Raw genomic sequence first — 6,000 nt, 5'->3', positions numbered from 1 at the left:
GAGCGGTTGCGTTGAGATACTTCAATCTTCGGACGAGTATATATAGGCAGTGAAGGACCCGCAGTGACAAAGCTGAAATTTGCGTCACTTCATGCTTTTTTAGTTGATTAGAGACAAGAGATCAGAACAAATTGCAAAAAGTTTATTTTGTAATTTTTCAAACAATAAATTAATAGAAATTATAATTAATCATTATTTTCACTTTAGTTTATAATGAAGATTGATGCTGATTTAAAATTATGAATTATCAACTGATTAAAATCATATTAAAAAGGATTTGTAATTATTGTAAAAAAATAATATTCACTTTAAAATGATAATATAATTAAATTATGATTTATTTCAATCATTCAATTATTTCTTCAAATAAATTTAATAGTAAAAAAAATTAAACCAATTATATGGCAAACAAAATATTATATATGCTTTAATAATTATATTAATTTTCAATAAAAATATTCATTTTCTTTTATAATGTAAAAAAAAAACCATTCGTTGAACAAAAAGAATTCTTCTTATGTTTTTTCAATAAAAATAACTCTTTGATTAATTAGTTTTATAGAAAAAAATCATATAATCCAATTCATAATTTTAATTGTTATAGATTATTAAGACTAAAAATCATATAATCTAATTCTAATTAATTTTAATTTGGTGTCCTTCATTCCCGTTGTTCCTTCCTCTTTTCAGAGGGATAAAGAGTAGGCTAAAAATGGTCACACAAATCAATATCTCTAGAACTTGTATCCTCTTGTCTTGACGTCAACGTTTTGACCTCATTCTCGTGTTGCATGCGTCGTGGAATTCTTTTGATAATGGGAAGAGCGACAGTCTTTTGTTTTGAATATAATATTTTTTTTAAAATATATATTAAAATATTATTTTTTAATTTTTTGATTATTAAAATAATAAAATAAATACTAAAAAGGTGTTTTTTTAAAATAAAATGTACTTTTAAAACACACTAGAAAAATAAAAGCTATTGTTCTTCTTAACATTAATAAACTTTAATAGTCTTTTAATTTGATTAACATAAAAGTTTTCTTATTTGTTAAAGTAATTAATTTTAGAATTTGATTGGAATTAAATTTGGAGAGAAACGAAAAGCCATCCTTCATTTTCATTCTTTCCTTTTTTTTTAGTAAAAAAATAAAAAATATGTTCAAATATTGAAAACAAAGATAAGTTCTTTCACACAAAAAAAAAACAGAGAAAAGAATTACATCAAAATCACAACTATTTTTCATAAAAAAAATCATAATTTATAATAGTTATCCTAATATTTTATATATATCATAATCTAACTGTATAATATTAATTTTATATCATTCAAATTAAAAACTATATGAAAAAATTATATTGTTAACAAAAAAATCTTTATATTAGATTTATAATAAAAATTAACTTCATGACATTGATTAAATAGGTAAATATAAAATAAATAAATAAATATTTCATATATATCGTTAAAAAGTACTTGTAAATAAAAGGAAAAAAAAAAGCATTGTTCACTTTTATTTTCATTTGAAAAACAGTGTTTTAAACTATGGAGAACCTTTAAAATGTGTTTTTCAAAATCACTATAAATTTGAAAGCTAAAAAACTAATTTTCTAGTTTTTTGAATGAAAAAAATATTGTGTTTTTAGGGGAAGTTCAGTTTTTCTTTTTATAACTTCTATTTTCTAGAAAACTGGATTCTTACTATGTTTTTAAGTAGTTAATAAGTGCATGTTTGTTTGATATTGCGCTTTCAACTATATTAGAATTATATTATAATATTTTTTAAAAATATATTTACATTGAAGGAGTATTAAATTAATATTTTTTAATGATTTTTGATGATTTTAATAGGTTAATATCAAAAACAAATTTTAAAAAAATATTTTAATATATTTTTAAATAAAAAATATTTTTAAAAAACATATTATACTACAATGTTAGCCACCCACTAAACCATCCATAATGATAATGTTTTTTAGATGATTAGACAATTTCGAAGATCATCTTTGCTTAAGAGCATCTCAAAAAGGAGAAGCTATTTAGAAAAACCAAATTGCTATTATCGTTTTTTAAATAATGTAAATATAATATTTTTTTCATACATGCACTCCAATGTAAAAAAAAAACTACTTAAAAAAGTTAATTATATTTTTATATATTTAATATTAATACAACTATTTATTAATTATAACTAATTAATACAACTTCAATAAAAAAAAATTTTGCATAAAAATATATTAAACAAACTTTAACTCTTTTAATAAATATATAAGAACAGCTTTTAATATAGAAATGCTATTTTAGCTCTTAATATAGCTCTTCCCTTGGAGCAATGAAAATAAAGGATGAAAACCAAACTTTCTTTTCTTTTGACTTTTTTTTTTTTTATTTGGAGATGTCTTAACACGTGACATGGGTCCCTCGAAGGGCCCATTTAACAAAGGATGAAAGCTATTTTTTACTTTTTGACTTTTTTCTTGAAGATGCCCTAACAAGTATGTTCCCTTTGAGTAACTATTTAGAATATGTGTAGAAATGTTTTTTAAAAGTATTTTTAAAAAATTTAATTTTTTTTAAAATTAATATATTTTTAATATTTTCAAATTATTTTAATATACTGATATTAAAAATAATTTTTAAAAAATAAAAAAATATTATTAATATTTTTTTAAATAAAAAACATTTTAAAAAATAAAAAAATATTATTAATATTTTTTTAAATAAAAAACATTTTAAAAAATAAAAAAATATTATTAATATTTTTTTAAATAAAAAACATTTTAAAAAACAACTATTCTCTGTATTTTGTAACCTTCCAATTGCAGAAATTGTGGCCATTATGAAAGCATTAAAGAATGGCATACACAACGTCAAATCAATATAAAACATCAGTACTAGGGTTTATTGCCCTTGGACAGGGTCGGTTTTGTTTGGCGGGGAGGAAGACGTGGACGAAGATTTCAGCCACAACATGGAAAAGAAGACGACTGTTGTAGGCCAAGCCTATTAATAATGATAAAAATCAGGCATTCTCCGAGCATATGAACCACAAATCATTTTTGTATTTCTATCCCTGACCTTGCAATAACTAAAGACGTGACCTCAGGCATTTTTTTTCTGGGAATAGAGCCCCCACCATGCATCAACGTACGTCGAAATTGACAAAAAAAATCATTCAATTCCAAGTTCGATAGGTTCAAATCAAACAAACGCATGCCAAAATGTCAGACATCAATCAATTTTACAAGCTAACAATGCAGATGCAAAGGAGAACACTCAGATTCATAATAAAATCATATGGAGATCAGCAATGACGTCTCATACAACACAGAAGAGACCTCGTATACATAGTTTTTAAACCCGGTCTGGTCACTGGCCCGGTCTAAGGTCAGGGTTTCGGGTTTTAACCGGGTCATCGGGTTTTAACCGGGTCGAACGAGTCGGCCGGGTCAATTTCTATTTTAAAAAAAATTCAAAACGACGTCGTTTTAGTAAAAAAAACAAAAGTCAACGGGTTACCACCGGGTTTTACCGGGTCGTCCGGGTTTCCGGATCAACCCGCCGGGTCGGCCGGGTCACGCCGGGTCATGACTTACCTTATTTTTTCATCAATCCGACCCGGTTCCAGCCTCGGGTCAACCGAGTCCCGGGTCAACCTGCCGGGCCGGGCCGGGTTTTAAAAACTAGTACATCTCATCCTCTTACCTTACTTTCACCACCACAAGGCATTGATCACCCTCTCCTTTCTCTTAAGAAATTCTCTAGAGTCTAGGGAGTGAACTCTAAGCTTCACATAATGAATCAATTTTTACACAATTTAAATATATTTTTTGTTAAAAAGATATTAATAACATTTAAATATATTTTTACATTAAAGAAAAATTTAATCTAATCCGTCAATTACTAGTCTATTCTAATAATAAATTATGCTTGCACGTCACACCAACTTGAATGGTTTTCTTTTTCATCTGTTCCATTCTTTTCCGAACTACGTGAAGTTTTCTTTCCTTTACCTCTCCTCTCGTACACCAGCATGTTTACAGCACCAGCAAGCAAAACACGTAATGGCCTACGACTATTGTTAATGAAGGCAACTGTTGTTATGCTCTTTATATTTTGCGGTGCTGCCCAAAAATCAAATATAATCTTAAATTCTTCCAGAAAAAAAAAAAAATCTCTTCTCGTGTAACACATTCCTAAGGGTGACCCACTCTTCTTGTCACTTGGTCCGGTGTGTTTCCTTGCTTAGACATTTAAGAAGGCAGGGCCCAGTTACGTACAGGAGATCTTTTTCATCTAAAGAGCTTACAACCGCATGTATCTTCTTAGTTCTTAACCTAAATCTATCCATTCAAATATAAATCCAATTTCTTTTATCTTCAATAAATATAGGTAGTGTTTAATTATTATCCCATGATAGAAGAAACAAAAACACTAGCAACAAGATAAAAAAAAATAGAAAGAGATAGAATTTGTATTTAGTAATGATGTATTAAAAAAAATATTATTTTTATATCATGTTTAGTTATAATACATAAAAAAAAATAAAAAATATAAAAATATATATTTTATTTTTAATATGTATTGTTATCAAACTTACATATTTTAAAAAAATAATTAGATAAATCTTTTTATTTACTTTAATTTACATTAAGTATTGAAATTAATAATATTATAATTATCTTATTTATAAAACTAGGATTGATTTTGCGGGTTAACCTGGAGCTTGAACTAGTCCAAGTTTAAAAAAAATAAAAAAAATAATTGACTTGATCTAATTTGGTCAAAAACCCAAGTCAACTTAAGATAAAAATATGGATAAAGAACCTATTAATTTTTTTTTGTTAAAATAAGATTGCTTGGATTATTTTTTTAAATGAATTAGCCAGGTTGACCCTCCCAACCAATAACTTGAACATTGCATCAGGTCGACTCCCAATTTGAATTTTAAAACTATGATAATAATCACTTTTATTTATATGTTGACTCAAGTTGATTCATGTTGACCGTCTTGACTCGTGACTAGGTCTTCCCCTAGTTGATCTCTAAATTAAATTTAAAAACTGTGATAATAACAATTTTTACCTTTATATTGACTCAGGTCAACTTGAGTTGACCATCTTGATTAGTTATATAGGTCTTGTCTTGGGTTGACCTCCAAATTAAGTTTTTAAACTATGATAATAACTATTTTTATTTTATATTGAACCAGGTCAACCTGATTTGACCCTCCCGACACATGACTCGAGTTTTACCCTAAATTGATTCTCGAGTCGAGTTTTAAAACTATAATAATAACTATTTTTCTCCTTACAATAACCCGAGTCAATAGTTAATCCCACTCTTGACTCAAATCTTATTTCATGTCGATCTTTAAATTGAATTTTAAAATTATAATAATAATTATTTTTATTCTTATGCTAACTCGAGTTAACTGAACTGAACTCATGACCTTTATTTGATTTAATTACTATCATAATCTTTAATTATTTAAGACATTAAGCTTAAGAAAATGCAAAGTAATTAAGTATAAATAGAGGCATTAAGAATTTATTTTTTTTAAGCTAACGTTTTTCAAATATTTTAAAGGAGAAAAGGGATTAAGATCTCACATCATATTTGCTAGAAAGAGATTGTAGGAATCATATTTCCAAATATTTGGTTTATAATTGGCAGACCGCCTTTCTTGTCTCGTATCAATGTCTTCAGAGTTATTCTGGCATTGCAAATAATTTTGCTCAACTTGCACTTGGTGCGTGTATCCCATGATTGGTGGAAAGAGTGTGGGAGGAATCAAAGAATAGGAGAAAAAGTTTATATAAACAATGGCTGAATTTTGGTAGTTAATATAGATAATGGATGAATTAACGTGAAATAATTATTTCATTTTAAAATTTAAATTTTTAGATAAAATTTTAAGATATAATTTATATAATTTTTTAACATATTTACTCAAATAAAAATCTTTTAAACTTAAAACTTGCATAATTTTATGTTAC

The sequence above is a fragment of the Populus euphratica genome, unplaced genomic scaffold (assembly GCF_000495115.2).
Source record: "Populus euphratica unplaced genomic scaffold, PopEup_1.0 scaffold157.1, whole genome shotgun sequence".
NCBI classification, from domain to species: Eukaryota; Viridiplantae; Streptophyta; class Magnoliopsida; order Malpighiales; family Salicaceae; genus Populus; species Populus euphratica.
This window is presented reverse-complemented; position numbering follows the sequence as displayed.